Here is a 15,996-nt window from a genome sequence, read left to right as displayed (position 1 = left end):
TTTTAGTAATCTGTTTTGTTTTCTGGATTCTGTGTGATCTGAGGGAAATATGTGTCTCTAATATGGTCATACATTTGGCAGGAGGTTAGGAAGTGCAGCTCAGTTTCCACCTCATTTTGTGGGCAGTGTGCACATAGCCTGTCTTCTCTTGAGAGCCAGGTCTGCCTACGACGGCCTGTTTCAATAGCAATGCTATGCTCACTGAGTCTGTACATAGTCATAGCTTTCCTTAAATTTGGGTCAGTCACAGTAGTCAGGTATTCTGCCACTGTGTTCTCTCTGTTTAGGGACAAATAGCATTCTAGTTTGCTTTGTTTTTTTGTTAATTCTTTCCAATGTATCAAGTAATTCTCTTTTTGTTTTCTCAGGATTTGGTTGGGTCTAATTGTGCTGCTGTCCTGGGAATCTGTAGGGTCTCTTTGTGAACAGAGCCCCAGGACCAGCTTGCTTAGGGGACTCTTCAGGCTAATCTCTCTGTAGATTACGGCTTTGTTATGGAAGGTTTGGGAATCGTTTCCTTTTAGGTGGTTGTAGAATTTAACAGCTCTTTTCCGGATTTTCGATAATTAGCGAGTATCGGCCTAATTCTGCTCTGCATGCATTATTTGGTGTTTTACGTTGAACACAGAGGATATTTTTGCACAATTCACTCTCTCTCTCCCCCCCCCTCTCTCTCTCATTTGTCGTTTGAATAGTTTGTAATCGTGTTTGTGACTAGAGATATGTATACTAATAAGTGCACCACGAATATTAGGTCAGATTCTACAGCTCCAGTCTCTCATTAATGAAGTGCTAATAGTGAACGGTTCATAGATATATAAATAAAAGACTCAAACAATCTGTAGACAACAGTGACACCATCTGTTTTTTGTTGTAATAGAATAGCTCATTCTGGCTTTGGTTTTTCCAAATACAGTAGCTGAACCACATTCTTATTATAAAAAAACCTTGGTATTCTGAGATGACCCACTGAATTCCCATGGGACGCATCAATGAAATCAATCAATTGAAATCAATCAATTTGTACCTAAACTGTTTTGCCTAAATTAAAGTTCAACCCCAGTAAGGAAAACAAAACAGCACATTGTCTAAATTTGGGGGGGGGGGGGGGTGAGGCATTTCCAAAACATGATGCAGTTCTCTGCTGCAGTGAGAGGCTTGGTGGAGGCTCAGGTTACAGTCCAAATGACACACTAGCCCCTATATAGTTGTGCACTACCCTATGGACCCTGGTTAAAAGTAGTGCACTTTAAAAGGGAATAGGGTGCCATTTGGGACGTGTCGCAGGCTCAGCTCATACATTATTCATTAAGCAGAGTGGAGTTGGGTTGCTATGGTTTGTGGACACATTTACATACAAATTTGTTTTCTAATGCAATATTAATAATTACTTTACTGCTGTCTTTGTTTCCGTGTCGTCATTGAACAGGCTTAGTTAACATCGACAATACAGAACATGCATAAACTGCCACCTACCTCCAAACAAAATTGAGGGAATTAAAAGTGACAGGTGGCTGTCCAAAGCCATAAAAACAGTGTAATATGTGTCATTTATGTTTTGTTAAATAAAACAGTACTATGCATGAAGCTGGAACTAAAAGGTTCTGGATATTCATGATTTCATTACTTGTGTGAAGTAGCCTAATGTAGCCAGTAGATGGAGCCAAAGGACATGTTACCTCAACGTACATCTCACGCTAAGTTGACCTCAGTGGACAGACGGTTCTGAATACTTAACAAGGAGGATGTGTATATTTACGGATAGACCGGTTATGGACAGGCACTATGCAGAACAAATTCCGATATAAATACCACAATGTGTTGTGAATATTTTGACCAGTAAATATAGATATAGACATGCCTGAATATGACATGAGTCTTGAGAGAGAGAGAGAGAGAGAGAGCAGAGCGTGGAGGAAGCATCACACAATGGTCTTATTGAGTGGAAATGTCAGCTTGGACAGCTTGGTAAGATGTGATCTGCATTATTGGCATGGACCCACTGGCCAGGTCACAGGGAAACCTCCATCCATGATGACCACGGTGTAGGACGGCAGAGGAAGCTGAGAACGCACACGCAGACACACGCGCTGAAGACGAGATGAGCGTCTCCCTCTTCCATCATGTTTCCCCTATTTCAACGGGCACTCCTCCCCTTCTGGAGCAGGAGGACGGCTGATTGGACAGCAGAGGTTCTTGTTTCATGACTTATCTGCTTGAGGAGTTTTTTAAGTGGGTTTGGAGTTCTGTGGTTTAGGAGAATAGTCCATCAACGTCCCACCAAACATATATACGGAACACGGTTGCCATGTTCTCCGAAGATATGATATTAATGTTCTAGACACGTTAAATGAGAACATTGCAAGAACATTCATGCTTCCGGGTTCTCTGTGCAATAGGAGCATATTCTGTCAACATTTCACCAAACATACACAGAACATGGTTGTCATGTTATCAGAACATTAGATATTAATGTTCTAGACACGTTTCATGGGAACGTTGCAAAAACATTCACGTGTCCAAGGAAACATGAATTACACATCCCATCTTGTTACTGTTTCCGAGCCAATTGATTGGTGAACTCCTTGATCCATTCGTAGCTCTTTGTCTGTTGACGAGGTTAGAGATACTCACAGTGCTTTTAACATACACTGTTTTCAACTGACGTATTTGACATAAATAATGACATTGTGCATGTTTATTTATAGAGTAATTATTATTGAACATGTCCTCACCTGGGATGTGAACTCACATCCTCTTGGTTCACTGTACTCCCATCTTCCTGCTGCTCCACCATGTCTGTGTCAGCTATCAGTTAATTTGACTACTCTCATCATTTTAATGACTTGTATCAGCAATTGAAGGGCCTACTGTATAGTTGTCTAATGTCGGTGAGGCTGTAACGCTGGTCGTTGGAATGAGGTGAGGACCAAAGCGCAGTAAGAGTTCATCATTATATTCTTAAACAGAGACCACTAAACAAAACAACAAAGGAGAACGAAACAAAACAGTTCTGAAAGGTGACAGACACATAACAGAAAACAAATCACCCACACAGGTGGGAAAAGGCTACCTAAGTATGATTCTCAATCATAGACAACGAACGACACCTGCCTCTGATTGAGAACCATACCAGGCCAAACACAAAACCACAACATAGAAAAAAGAACATAGACTACCCACCCCAACTCACGCCCTGACCATACTAAAACAAAGACATAACAAAATAACTAAGGTCAGAACATGACAGAGGCATGTTAAACTCTTTTTAATGATACTCCTGAATCACTAGGATTGTACTTTTTTAACAGGGATTGAGATTGACTTCAAAAGTGCATTCTTCCTGTTGCTTCCACCTATCAGGTTGGTACAGATCTACCTATGTGTCTAAGGAGGAGTGGTTAGGGTTTCTTCTAGATGAGATCCCTTATTGGGACTGTGGTTAGGGTGTTCGTCATTTGTGCTGCTGGCCTAGGGTTTGAGACCCCGGTAAGGGGAGTCACCCCTACTCTCATATTCTTAGCAATGTACACTGAGTGTACAGAACATGAGGAACGCCCTTCCTAATATTGAGTAGGAATGAGATTAACAAGGAACTGATTCACCTGGAGCTAAAACACAGGGATCTGATTCAGTAGGAATGAGATTAACAAGGAACTGATTCACCTGGAGCTAAAACACAGGGATCTGATTCAGTAGGAATGAGATTAACAAGGAACTGATTCACCTGGAGCTAAAACACAGGGATCTGATTCAGTAGGAATGAGATTAACAAGGAACTGAATCACCTGGAGCTAAAACACAGGGATCTGATTCAGTAGGAATGAGATTAACAAGGAACTGAATCACCTGGAGCTAAAACACAGGGATCTGATTCAGTAGGAATGAGATTAACAAGGAACTGAATCACCTGGAGCTAAAACACAGGGATCTGATTCAGTAGGAATGAGATTAACAAGGAACTGAATCACCTGGAGCTAAAACACAGGGATATGATTCAGTAGGAATGAGATTAACAAGGAACTGAATCAGTGATTCTCTTGAGATGAACTGCAATGGACTTAATCAGACGAAGTGAAAGTTTGATTTGACCCCCGGAGAAGACTAAGTAATTACATGGAAAGCACATCAGTAGTGATGGTGAATATGAAGCTTCCTAACATGTCCTAATGGACCTCTGAGAAGGACTGTTATCCCCACACTGCCCCTGAGAAGGACTGTTATCCCCCCACTGCCCCTGAGAAGGACTGTTATCCCCCCACTGCCCCTGAGAAGGACTGTTATGCCCCCACTGCCCCTGAGAAGGACTGTTATCCCCCCACTGCCCCTGAGAAGGACTGTTATCCCCCCACTGCCCCTGAGAAGGACTGTTATCCCCCCACTGCCCCTGAGAAGGACTGTTATCCCCCCACTGCCCCTGAGAAGGACTGTTATCCCCCCACTGCCCCTGAGAAGGACTGTTATCCCCCCACTGCCCCTGAGAAGGACTGTTATCCCCCCACTGCCCCTGAGAAGGACTGTTATCCCCCCACTGCCCCTGAGAAGGACTGTTATCCCCCCACTGCCCCTGAGAAGGACTGTTATCCCCCCACTGCCCACTAGAGAGGGAGGTAACACAGCACACAGCTTGCTCCCTCTGTCACATCAGTTGTTCATTTTGGCATCAGACCAACAACGTCCATGGCCGTGATGGATCGTGGGTAAATTGTGACTGACTGATCGACAAATAATAATTAGTATTTATCTATGATGCAAGGTGATTTGTAGATCAGTCAGATGGCAGTCGCCTGCACTGTCAGCTGCAATGTGGAACAAGCCCAATGGGCGCGTTCGAGCAGATCACTTTTGTCAAGTTTGTAATCCTTCGTCAGCGCCTTTCAAAGTGTGTTGCATTATGGTTATAAAAATTGTCCAACTTAAAGACTACGATGCCGACTGCATAAACTTGCAGTGTTTGATGACGTCACCGTGAAGTCTCATCACCTGCAATGTAACCGATCATTAGGGTGTTTTAGTTTGACTCAGGCGCGTAGTCGAAGATGCGACTGAAACAGGAACTTTGCTGTGATTCTAAAGCTACAGGGGAGACAAATGAAAGTGACATTTGAGATGTCTCTTTAAACAATTCATTGTACACATGTTATGTCACACTCACAAACTGTTTATTTAGACATTTATTGCAGAAAAACGTTTATAAACAATAGCAGCTATGTTGAAACACTGCCATGTTCATCTGAGCCTTGCTGTTGTAAAAAAACACTGCATTGTCCCGGCTTTCGACTGTCACAGATGCAAGTCCCCCTGACTTCACACTCCAACTTTCGTCTACAGTCGGCTCTGTGAGGCTTACTGCTCAAACACCCCCCCGAATGTCGCTGGCAAGCAGCACAGGCACTACAGACGCCAGCCTAGTGGACGTAATTCAAAACGACATTTGGAAAGGAAGGATTGAAGGATTTCTCAAGAGGCCTGTAAAGCATGTCAACAGAGCAGACCCAACACTTTATTTCCCACAGTTCGGGTTAGTGTTAGCCAATGGAGAGCTTGTTTGTCTAAATAGATGACTATGGGATATAGACATGGCACAGGACTAAAGGCTTCCACGTCTTAGTTAGTTTAATACCTGTAATCAACTTAGATTGTAACTTTCAACTGGCGACTGTGCTTTGTGGCAGTGCTGCGTGTATCCTGCATTCATACACGAAGATGAGAAATGGGTTTCTAAATCTGAGTGACAAATCTGTATGATGTATTAGCCGAGTTCTTAGTAAGTTTGTGTTCCATATTTGATACTGTATGTACGTGTGGTTTGGTCCTCGTGCAATTATCAAAGGAGGCAGTTAAAAGAGCAATGCGTCTGGTAGAGACACTAAACATGATCCACATTTTCCACGTTGACAGTGACACAAAGCAGACCTGTTTCTGTAATGGAGGAATTAAGAGGACGTGTTGACGTCTAGAACGTGACCCCAGGTTACCTAGGAGACGTGGAAGCCGACAGTGTTGGGGAGCAGTTCCATTACATGTTATTTTAATGGTCATTTAACTACATTTTGGAAGGTTAAATAAATTAATATCTTCGTAGTGTTTTCAGTAGTTAATAAAAATAAATGACAAAAATTCACAAATGACCCCCTATTTTTTTTCTCTCTCCCTGCACTCATGAAAAAGTACTACTGAATTACTACACAAAATCTATTTGTGCAGTAGTGACTATGTAGAGACGTGTAGGGGTTGTGTAGTTCATGTGTAGTTAATGCACTACTCAAGATACACAAATAGAGTTTTATAGTGTTCAGTAGCAAAACAGTAGGTTCCAGTAATCAGGTAGAGATGTTATAGTGTTCAGTAGGAAAACAGTCGTGTTTCAAGTAGTAATCAGGTAGAGATTTTACTACTTGTGTTGGTAGTAAATAAGTAGCCACAACACTACAGCCAGACTACACCGGCTTTTCACAACCGCAGAAGACAAAACAGGAAGTAGTTGGTTGTTGTTGCCTAGCTATTGTTTTTGAACAACCCCTGAATTGAATGATCTTCCATCCTTTGTCATCATGTCTTTCACAGCCCTTATGATCTGGCATCTGGCAGTTTAACTTTTCTTTGTGTTTTATAAATGCCTTCATGTCGTTGTTTAGCCGCGTATATAACTTCCTACCAGATCAAAACGATTGCTAGCCAAAACAGACTTTTGTTTACCCTATCTGTTTGCTAGCCCCATTGAAATGTCCTTACCCATTCTACTTAGCTCTTTTGACCTATGGCCAAGGAGGCCCTCGACATTAGAAGACTGGAGGCCATCGTTGGTAAGATTAACATTGTTTATCTGTGTTGTCGTGTGTGACCTCTGTTAGCAGAGGTTGTCTCTTCGGTTGTCTCTTGTGCGTGTCTTTATTTTCTAAAACGTTACTGTGGTGAAGAAATGTGGCTGCAACAAAAAGAGGATCTGAAGATAGATAAGTCAAAGTTGAAGGATCTGAAGATAGATAAGTCAAAGTTGAAGGATTTGAAGATAGATAAGTCAAAGTTGAAGGATCTGAAGATAGATAAGTCAAAGTTGAAGGATTTGAAGATAGATAAGTCAAAGTTGAAGGATCTGAAGATAGATAAGTCAAAGTTGAAGGATTTGAAGATAGATAAGTCAAAGTTGAAGGATTTGAAGATAGATAAGTCAAAGTTGAAGGATCTGAAGATAGATAAGTCAAAGTTGAAGGATTTGAAGATAGATAAGTCAAAGTTGAAGGATCTGAAGATAGATAAGTCAAAGTTGAAGGATCTGAAGATAGATAAGTCAAAGTTGAAGGATTTGAAGATAGATAAGTCAAAGTTGAAGGATTTGAAGATAGATAAGTCAAAGTTGAAGGATCTGAAGATAGATAAGTCAAAGTTGAAGGATTTGAAGATAGATAAGTCAAAGTTGAAGGACCTGAAGACAGATAAGTCAAAGTTGAAGGACCTGAAGACAGATAAGTCAAAGTTGAAGGACCTGAAGACAGATAAGTCAAAGTTGAAGGATCTGAAGATAGATAAGTCAAAGTTGAAGGATCTGAAGATAGGTGTGATAATGTTGCGTTTAGAAGGTAGGTGAAGGAGTCAGGTGCAGGAGAGCAGGGATGTCTGAGACTTTAATTGGCAAGTCCACCAACACAGGTATGGCACAATCAAACAAGTACAACACCCTCGACAACAGAGAACCCGTACAAACGCACGGAGGAACAAACAAAGTTCAGACAATAACACTCTTATGAATCCATGAACACAAAGAATGGCATAACCTCACCGAGCCAATCACAATGAAAGAATAATCCCGCACAAACTTAGGCAGGAAACAGGGTAAATATATACACACAGAAATTAAAGCAAATGAAACCAGGTGTGAAAAAGAACCAAAGACAAAACCAACAGAAAAGGAAAAAGAGATCGGTGATGGCTAGTAGACCGGCGACGCCGAGCGGCCGAGCGCAGCCCGAACAGCGAGAACAGCTAGTAGACCGACGACGAGCGCCGAGCGCAGCCCGAACAGCTAGTAGACCGGCGACGCCGAGCGCCGAGCGCAGCCCGAACAGCGAGAACAGCTAGTAGACCGGCGACGCCGAGCGGCCGAGCGGCCGAGCGCAGCCCGAACAGCGAGAACAGCTAGTAGACCGGCGTCGCCGAGCGGCCGAGCGCCGCCCGAACAGCGAGAACAGCTAGTAGACCGGCGACGCCGAGCGGCCGAGCCAGCCCGAACAGCGAGAGGAACTACCTACGGTAGAAGTCGTGACAATAGGTAAATCCAAGCTGAATGAAGACAAGGCCTATTATTATTCGACCATGCTGGTCATTTATGAACATTTGAACATCTTGACCATGTTTTGTTATAATCTCCACCCGGCACAGCCAGAAGAGGACTGGCCACCCCACATAGCCTGGTTCCTCTCTAGGTTTCTTCCTAGGTTTTGGCCTTTCTAGGGAGTTTTTCCTAGCCACCGTGCTTCTTCACCTGCATTGCTTGCTGTTTGGGGTTTTAGGCTGGGTTTCTGTACAGCACTTTGAGATATCAGCTGATGTACGAAGGGCTATATAAAATAAATTTGATTTGATTTGATTTGAAGGCCTCAAAAGGGATTAACACATATGTAAATATGTAATCGAATGTGTAATATAATACACTTAATTACGTTTGAAGAAGCTGATCATTTCTTGTTTTATGATGTAACTACAGTTAGAAACTTGAAGAAATAACACAGTGCACCAGTATAGTAGTAACACACTATTGAGACAGGGATTTTGAATGGGCAAACAGTAGTACATTGGTCAGTTGTCAATATTAACTCAAAAGGGTTTATGTAGGAAATGAAAAAAAGATCAAGAGCAATTCAGTAATGATACACACATGGTAGCAGTAATGTGTAGGCATTACAAAGTAATTCAAAGGGATTGATTAGGCATTACATAGTAATTCAAAGGGATTGATTAGGCATGTAGCAGGACTCTACAAGGTGTCAAAGCGTTCCACAGGGATGCTGGCCCATGTTGACTCCAATGCTTCCCACAGTTGTGTCAATTTGCATACCAGCAGCATACCACCCTGCACCCCACTGCTGGCTTGCCTCTGAAGCTAAGTAAGGTTGGTCCTGGTCAGTCTCTGGATGGGAGACCAGATGCTGCTGGAAGGGGTGTTGGAGGGCCAATAGCAGGCCCTCTTTCCTTTGGTCTAGAATAAATAAATATCCCAATGCCCCAAGGCAGTAATTGGGTACCTTCTTCCGGATGGGACGTTAAACGGGTGTCCTGACTCTCTGTGATCACTAAAGATCCCATGGCACTTATTGTAAGAGTAGGGGTGTTAACCCCGGTGTCCTGGCCCTCATACCATCATGGCCACCAAATCATCCCCAGTTTCCAATTGGCTCATTCCTTTTCCCTGTAACTATGCCCCAGGTTGTTGCTGTAAATGAGAATGTGTTCTCAGTCAACTTGCCTGGTAATTTAAGGGTTCAATAAAAAGTTGTCCTTTAAGGTGGTGGACCATTCTTGATACACACAGGTGACTGTTGAGCTTGAAAAACCCAGCAGGGTTGCAGATCTTGACACACTCAAACCTTTGCGCCTGGCACCTGCTACCATACCCTGTTCAAAGGCACCTACTACCATACCCTGTTCAAAGGCACCTACTACCATACCCTGTTCAAAGGCACCTACTACCATACCCTGTTCAAAGGCCCCTACTACCATACCCTGTTCAAAGGCCCCTACTACCATACCCGGTTCAAAGGCACCTACTACCATACCCGGTTCAAAGGCACCTACTACCATACCCGGTTCAAAGGCACCTACTACCATACCCTGTTCAAAGGCACCCACTACCATACCCGGTCCAATGCTCCCTACTACCATACCCGGTTCAAAGGCACCTACTACCATACCCGGTTCAAAGGCACCTACTACCATACCCTGTTCAAAGGCACCCACTACCATACCCGGTCCAATGCTCCCTACTACCATACCCGGTTCAAAGGCACCTACTACCATACCCGGTTCAAAGGCACCTACTACCATACCCTGTTCAAAGGCACCTACTACCATACCCGGTTCAAAGGCACCTGCTACCATACCCTGTTCAAAGGTACCCACTACCATACCCTGTTCAAAGGCACCTACTACCATACCCGGTTCAAAGGCACCTACTACCATACCCGGTACAAAGGCACTTACTACCATACCTGGTTCAAAGGTACAAACTACCATACCCAGTTCAATGGCACTTACTACCATACCCGGTTCAAACGCACATATACTAGCATACCCGGTTCAATGACACAAACTACCATACCCGGTTCAAAGTGCTGTTTCTTTATGAGGTCCCTGTAGTGGAGAGAACTCTGTCCTCAGTGCTGTTACTTTATGAGGTCCCTGTAGTGGAGAGAACTCTGTCCTCAGTGCTGTTTCTTTGTGAGGTCCCTGTAGTGGAGAGAACTCTGTCCTCAGTGTTTCTTTATGAGGTCCCTGTCGTGGAGAGAACTCTGTCCTCAGTGCTGTTTCTTTGTGAGGTCCCTGTAGTGGAGAGAACTCTGTCCTCAGTGTTTCTTTATGAGGTCCCTGTCGTGGAGAGAACTCTGTCCTCAGTGCTGTTTCTTTGTGAGGTCCCTGTAGTGGAGAGAACTCTGTCCTCAGTGTTTCTTTATGAGGTCCCTGTAGTGGAGAGAACTCTGTCCTCAGTGCTGTTACTTTATGAGGTCCCTGTAGTGGAGAGAACTCTTGTCCTCAGTGCTGTTTCTTTATGAGGTCCCTGTAGTGGAGAGAACTCTGTCCTCAGTGCTGTTACTTTATGAGGTCCCTGTAGTGGAGAGAACTCTTGTCCTCAGTGCTGTTTCTTTATGAGGTCCCTGTAGTGGAGAGAACTATGTCCTCAGTGCTGTTTCTTTATGAGGTCCCTGTAGTGGAGAGAACTCTGTCCTCAGTGCTGTTTCTTTATGAGGTCCCTGGAGTGGAGAGAACTCTGTCCTCAGTGCTGTTACTTTATGAGGTCCCTGTAGTGGAGAGAACTCTGTCCTCAGTGCTGTTTCTTTATGATGTCCCTGTAGTGGAGAGAACTCTGTCCTCAGTGTTTCTTTATGAGGTCCCTGTAGTGGAGAGAACTCTGTCCTCAGTGTTTCTTTATGAGGTCCCTGTAGTGGAGAGAACTCTGTCCTCAGTGCTGTTTCTTTATGAGGTCCCTGTAGTGGAGAGAACTCTGTCCTCAGTGCTGTTTCTTTATGAGGTCCCTGTAGTGGAGAGAACTCTGTCCTCAGTGTTTCTTTATGAGGTCCCTGTAGTGGAGAGAACTATGTCCTCAGTGCTGTTTCTTTATGAGGTCCCTGTAGTGGAGAGAACTCTGTCCTCAGTGCTGTTTCTTTATGAGGTCCCTGGAGTGGAGAGAACTCTGTCCTCAGTGCTGTTACTTTATGAGGTCCCTGTAGTGGAGAGAACTCTGTCCTCAGTGCTGTTTCTTTATGATGTCCCTGTAGTGGAGAGAACTCTGTCCTCAGTGTTTCTTTATGAGGTCCCTGTAGTGGAGAGAACTCTGTCCTCAGTGTTTCTTTATGAGGTCCCTGTAGTGGAGAGAACTCTGTCCTCAGTGTTTCTTTATGAGGTCCCTGTAGTGGAGAGAACTCTGTCCTCAGTGCTGTTTCTTTATGAGGTCCCTGTAGTGGAGAGAACTCTGTCCTCAGTGCTGTTTCTTTATGAGGTCCCTGGAGTGGAGAGAACTCTGTCCTCAGTGCTGTTACTTTATGAGGTCCCTGGAGTGGAGAGAACTCTGTCCTCAGTGCTGTTACTTTATGAGGTCCCTGGAGTGGAGAGAACTCTGTCCTCAGTGCTGTTTCTTTATGAGGTCCCTGTAGTGGAGAGAACTCTGTCCTCAGTGCTGTTTCTTTATGAGGTCCCTGGAGTGGAGAGAACTCTGTCCTCAGTGCTGTTTCTTTATGAGGTCCCTGGAGTGGAGAGAACTCTGTCCTCAGTGCTGTTTCTTTATGAGGTCCCTGGAGTGGAGAGAACTCTGTCCTCAGTGCTGTTTCTTTATGAGGTCCCTGGAGTGGAGAGAACTCTGTCCTCAGTGTTACTTTGGGATTGTTTAATGTATTTTTAGTTCAGTGTTGGGCCCCAGGAAGGTTAGCTGATGTTATGGCGTCTGCTAATGGGGATCCTAACGGAATAGCATACCATCCTTCTGGCAGAAACAATCACCATCCTAACACATTTTTTAAAACCATGTTTTAGACATTTATTAGAAATGCCATCGTGGACTAGGACTGGGACTGTGATTGCATAGATGTTTCCTTCCAGATGGCCAGTCTTACTCGAGCTAGCTCCAGTAACTGTGATGGGACAGAGCACCACAACAGAACAATCTCTGCAGATAGCCAACCAACCCAACTCAGTGCCAGGGTTTTTTCATTTGTCAGTACAGGCAGTTGTGCTAAATGAAGTGGAATATTGGCGTACAGTTGAGTTATACACAAACGGCAAGGAGAAGTTTACAGGAAGGCTGACGCAGGACATTACATTGGGATGCTTCATGTGGCTGATGTGCAGCAATAAAACTAGATAGTTGAGTGTTGAGAAACAGAGATACTAGCCTTTCCTCTGTCCCACACACTGAGAAACAGAGATACTAGCCTTTCCTCTGTCCCACACACTGAGAAACAGAGATACTAGCCTTTCCTCTGTCCCACACACTGAGAAACAGAGATACTAGTCCTTCCTCTGTCCCACACACTGAGAAACAGAGATACTAGTCCTTACTCTGTCCCACACACTGAGAAACAGAGATACTAGTCCTTACTCTGTCCCACACACTGAGAAACAGAGATACTAGTCCTTCCTCTGTCCCACACACTGAGAAACAGAGTTACTAGCCTTTCCTCTGTCCCACACACTGAGAAACAGAGATACTAGCCTTTCCTCTGTCCCACACGCTGAGAAACAGAGATACTAGCCTTTCCTCTGTCCCACACACTGAGAAACAGAGATACTAGCCTTTCCTCTGTCCCACACACTGAGAAACAGAGATACTAGTTATTCCTCTGTCCCACACACTGAGAAACAGAGATACTAGTTATTCCTCTGTCCCACACACTGAGAAACAGAGATACTAGTCCTTCCTCTGTCCCACACACTGAGAAACAGAGATACTAGTCCTTCCTCTGTCCCACACACTGAGAAACAGAGATACTAGTCTTTCCTCTGTCCCACACACTGAGAAACAGAGATACTAGTCCTTACTCTGTCCCACACACTGAGAAACAGAGATACTAGTCCTTCCTCTGTCCCACACACTGAGAAACAGAGATACTAGTCCTTCCTCTGTCCCACACACTGAGAAACAGAGATACTAGTCCTTCCTCTGTCCCACACACTGAGAAACAGAGATAATAGTCCTTCCTCTGTCCCACACACTGAGAAACAGAGATACTAGTCCTTCCTCTGTCCCACACACTGAGAAACAGAGATACTAGTCCTTCCTCTGTCCCACACACTGAGAAACAGAAATACTAGTCCTTCCTCTGTCCCACACACTGAGAAACAGAGATACTAGTCCTTCCTCTGTCCCACACACTGAGAAACAGAAATACTAGTCCTTACTCTGTCCCACACACTGAGAAACAGAGATACTAGTCCTTCCTCTGTCCCACACACTGAGAAACAGAGATACTAGTCCTTACTCTGTCCCACACACTGAGAAACAGAGATACCAGTCCTTCCTCTGTCCCACACACTGAGAAACAGAGATACTAGTCCTTCCTCTGTCCCACACACTGAGAAACAGAGATACTAGTCCTTACTCTGTCCCACACACTGAGAAACAGAGAGACTAGTCCTTCCTCTGTCCCACACACTGAGAAACAGAGATACTAGTCCTTCCTCTGTCCCACACACTGAGAAACAGAGATACTAGTCCTTCCTCTGTCCCACACACTGAGAAACAGAGATACTAGTCCTTCCTCTGTCCCACACACTGAGAAACAGAGATACTAGTCCTTACTCTGTCCCACACACTGAGAAACAGAGATACTAGTCCTTCCTCTGTCCCACACACTGAGAAACAGAGACACTAGTCCTTCCTCTGTCCCACACACTGAGAAACAGAGATACTAGTCCTTCCTCTGTCCCACACACTGAGAAACAGAGATACTAGTCCTTCCTCTGTCCCACACACTGAGAAACAGAGATACTAGTCCTTCCTCTGTCCCACACACTGAGAAACAGAGATACTAGTCCTTCCTCTGTCCCACACACTGAGAAACAGAGATACTAGTCCTTCCTCTGTCCCACACACTGAGAAACAGAGATACTAGTCCCCCCTACCCCGATTGCCAATGTGATATATTTTTTTTAATGAAAGACAAAAGAAAGACAAAAGATAAGCTGAGGGCCCAGACATGATTCACACAGACAATTCCCTTTGACTCCTGAATGTGCTTAACGGTGGGTAACTATGGAGGATGAAAGTCTCTGAGTGTTGAGAATGAATTACCTGAGAATCTTTCTAGACCGACTCTGCTCTCTAACCACGACCATATGGACTAATTGTAACCACATGTGGCTTTGATGAAAGCTTAGTGGCAGCTCAACAAAGGCCGCCTCCCAAACGGAACCCTATTTCCTAGCACCCACAGGGCTCTGGTCAAAAGTAGTGCACTATGTAGGGAATAGGGTGCCATTTGGGGCGTATCCAAAACGTTGCTCACGGCAGTTAGTGCATACAGAGGAGAACTGTTAGAGGCAAAGCCCAGAAACCCGCTCTGTCATTACTCTCAAACTAGGGAACAAAACAAACAAACAAACAAACAATGGGAAATATGAATTTCATTTGATATTTTGATCATTGTGATATTCATGGATTGTCATGGAGTTGAAAGAAAAAGTTAAGTGTTTCACAGAAACCTGAGAATCAATGATTGAATTACTCTGGGGAAAAAAAAATCACTTTTTTTGTGAGATTGTCGTTCAGGATAAAACATTTCCAATGTTTGTACATTCATTGTGTGTGTGTGTGTGTGTGTGTGTGTGTGTGTGTGTGTGTGTGTGTGTGCATTGATGTGCTGTTGCATTGATTGTGATGGACCGTACAGTACAGTATCTGCGTCATCAAGTAACACAGAAGATAGAATCAAGCCAAGCAGGAACAAAAGCCTGATGTTCAATATTCAGTCTGGACTCTGTGGGGGGACTTAGGTTGCTTCCCAAATGGCATCCCATTCCCTGTATAGTGCACTACTTTTGACCAGAGTGCTATGGGCCGCTTCCCAAATGGCATCCCATTCCCTGTATAGTGCACTACTTTTGACCAGAGTGCAATGGGTCCTGGTCAAAAGTAGTGCACTACATAGGGAATATAGTGTCAGACCTTTGTGTGGGTCCAGGTGCACACCATAGTTGACATATGAGTGCCCTACATTCTGCCATTCTGGTCTATAATCAAACCTTTGCCAGAGTTACACATAATCTTCTGCAATGTGTCGGCTACCTTCTCCCTTTCATTAAGTATAGGTAGACTTTCAGAAACGTCTTTCTCTTCTTGTCTAGATGCTTACCGTGCATACAACGGCACAACTTCAAACAACTAGTGCACACAGTTTGTATATAAAGGCTCCCATTGCTGGTCATTACCATGTGGTTTTATTGCAGAGCGCTAAGGAAGTGTGTTCCCCCTGAGATTGATGTGTTGTCTGACAATACACTGTTTCAGGTTTCACTCAGTCTTTTATCTCGTGGGCTGTAGAAAGTGGCTGGTGGTTAAGGCCATCCAAGCCATAATGCTACCTGAAACTAAACTCGACTTTCAGTTTCTGATTTTCATTTTAATTTTTTTTATAGTTGCAGCTAGAAAGTGGGCTACACCCACTGCCTGATTAGGAGAGAATGCAGGGATACAACTAGCACTTCACACCGCTAGTCTATACAGCTTTGTCCTGATGTTATGATGTCAGCCCTAGCCTACACAGCTTTGTCCTGATGTTATGATGTCAGCCT

This window comes from Oncorhynchus mykiss, chromosome 3 (assembly GCF_057628025.1).
Source record: "Oncorhynchus mykiss isolate SJ-2025 chromosome 3, ASM5762802v1, whole genome shotgun sequence".
NCBI classification, from domain to species: Eukaryota; Metazoa; Chordata; class Actinopteri; order Salmoniformes; family Salmonidae; genus Oncorhynchus; species Oncorhynchus mykiss.
This window is presented reverse-complemented; position numbering follows the sequence as displayed.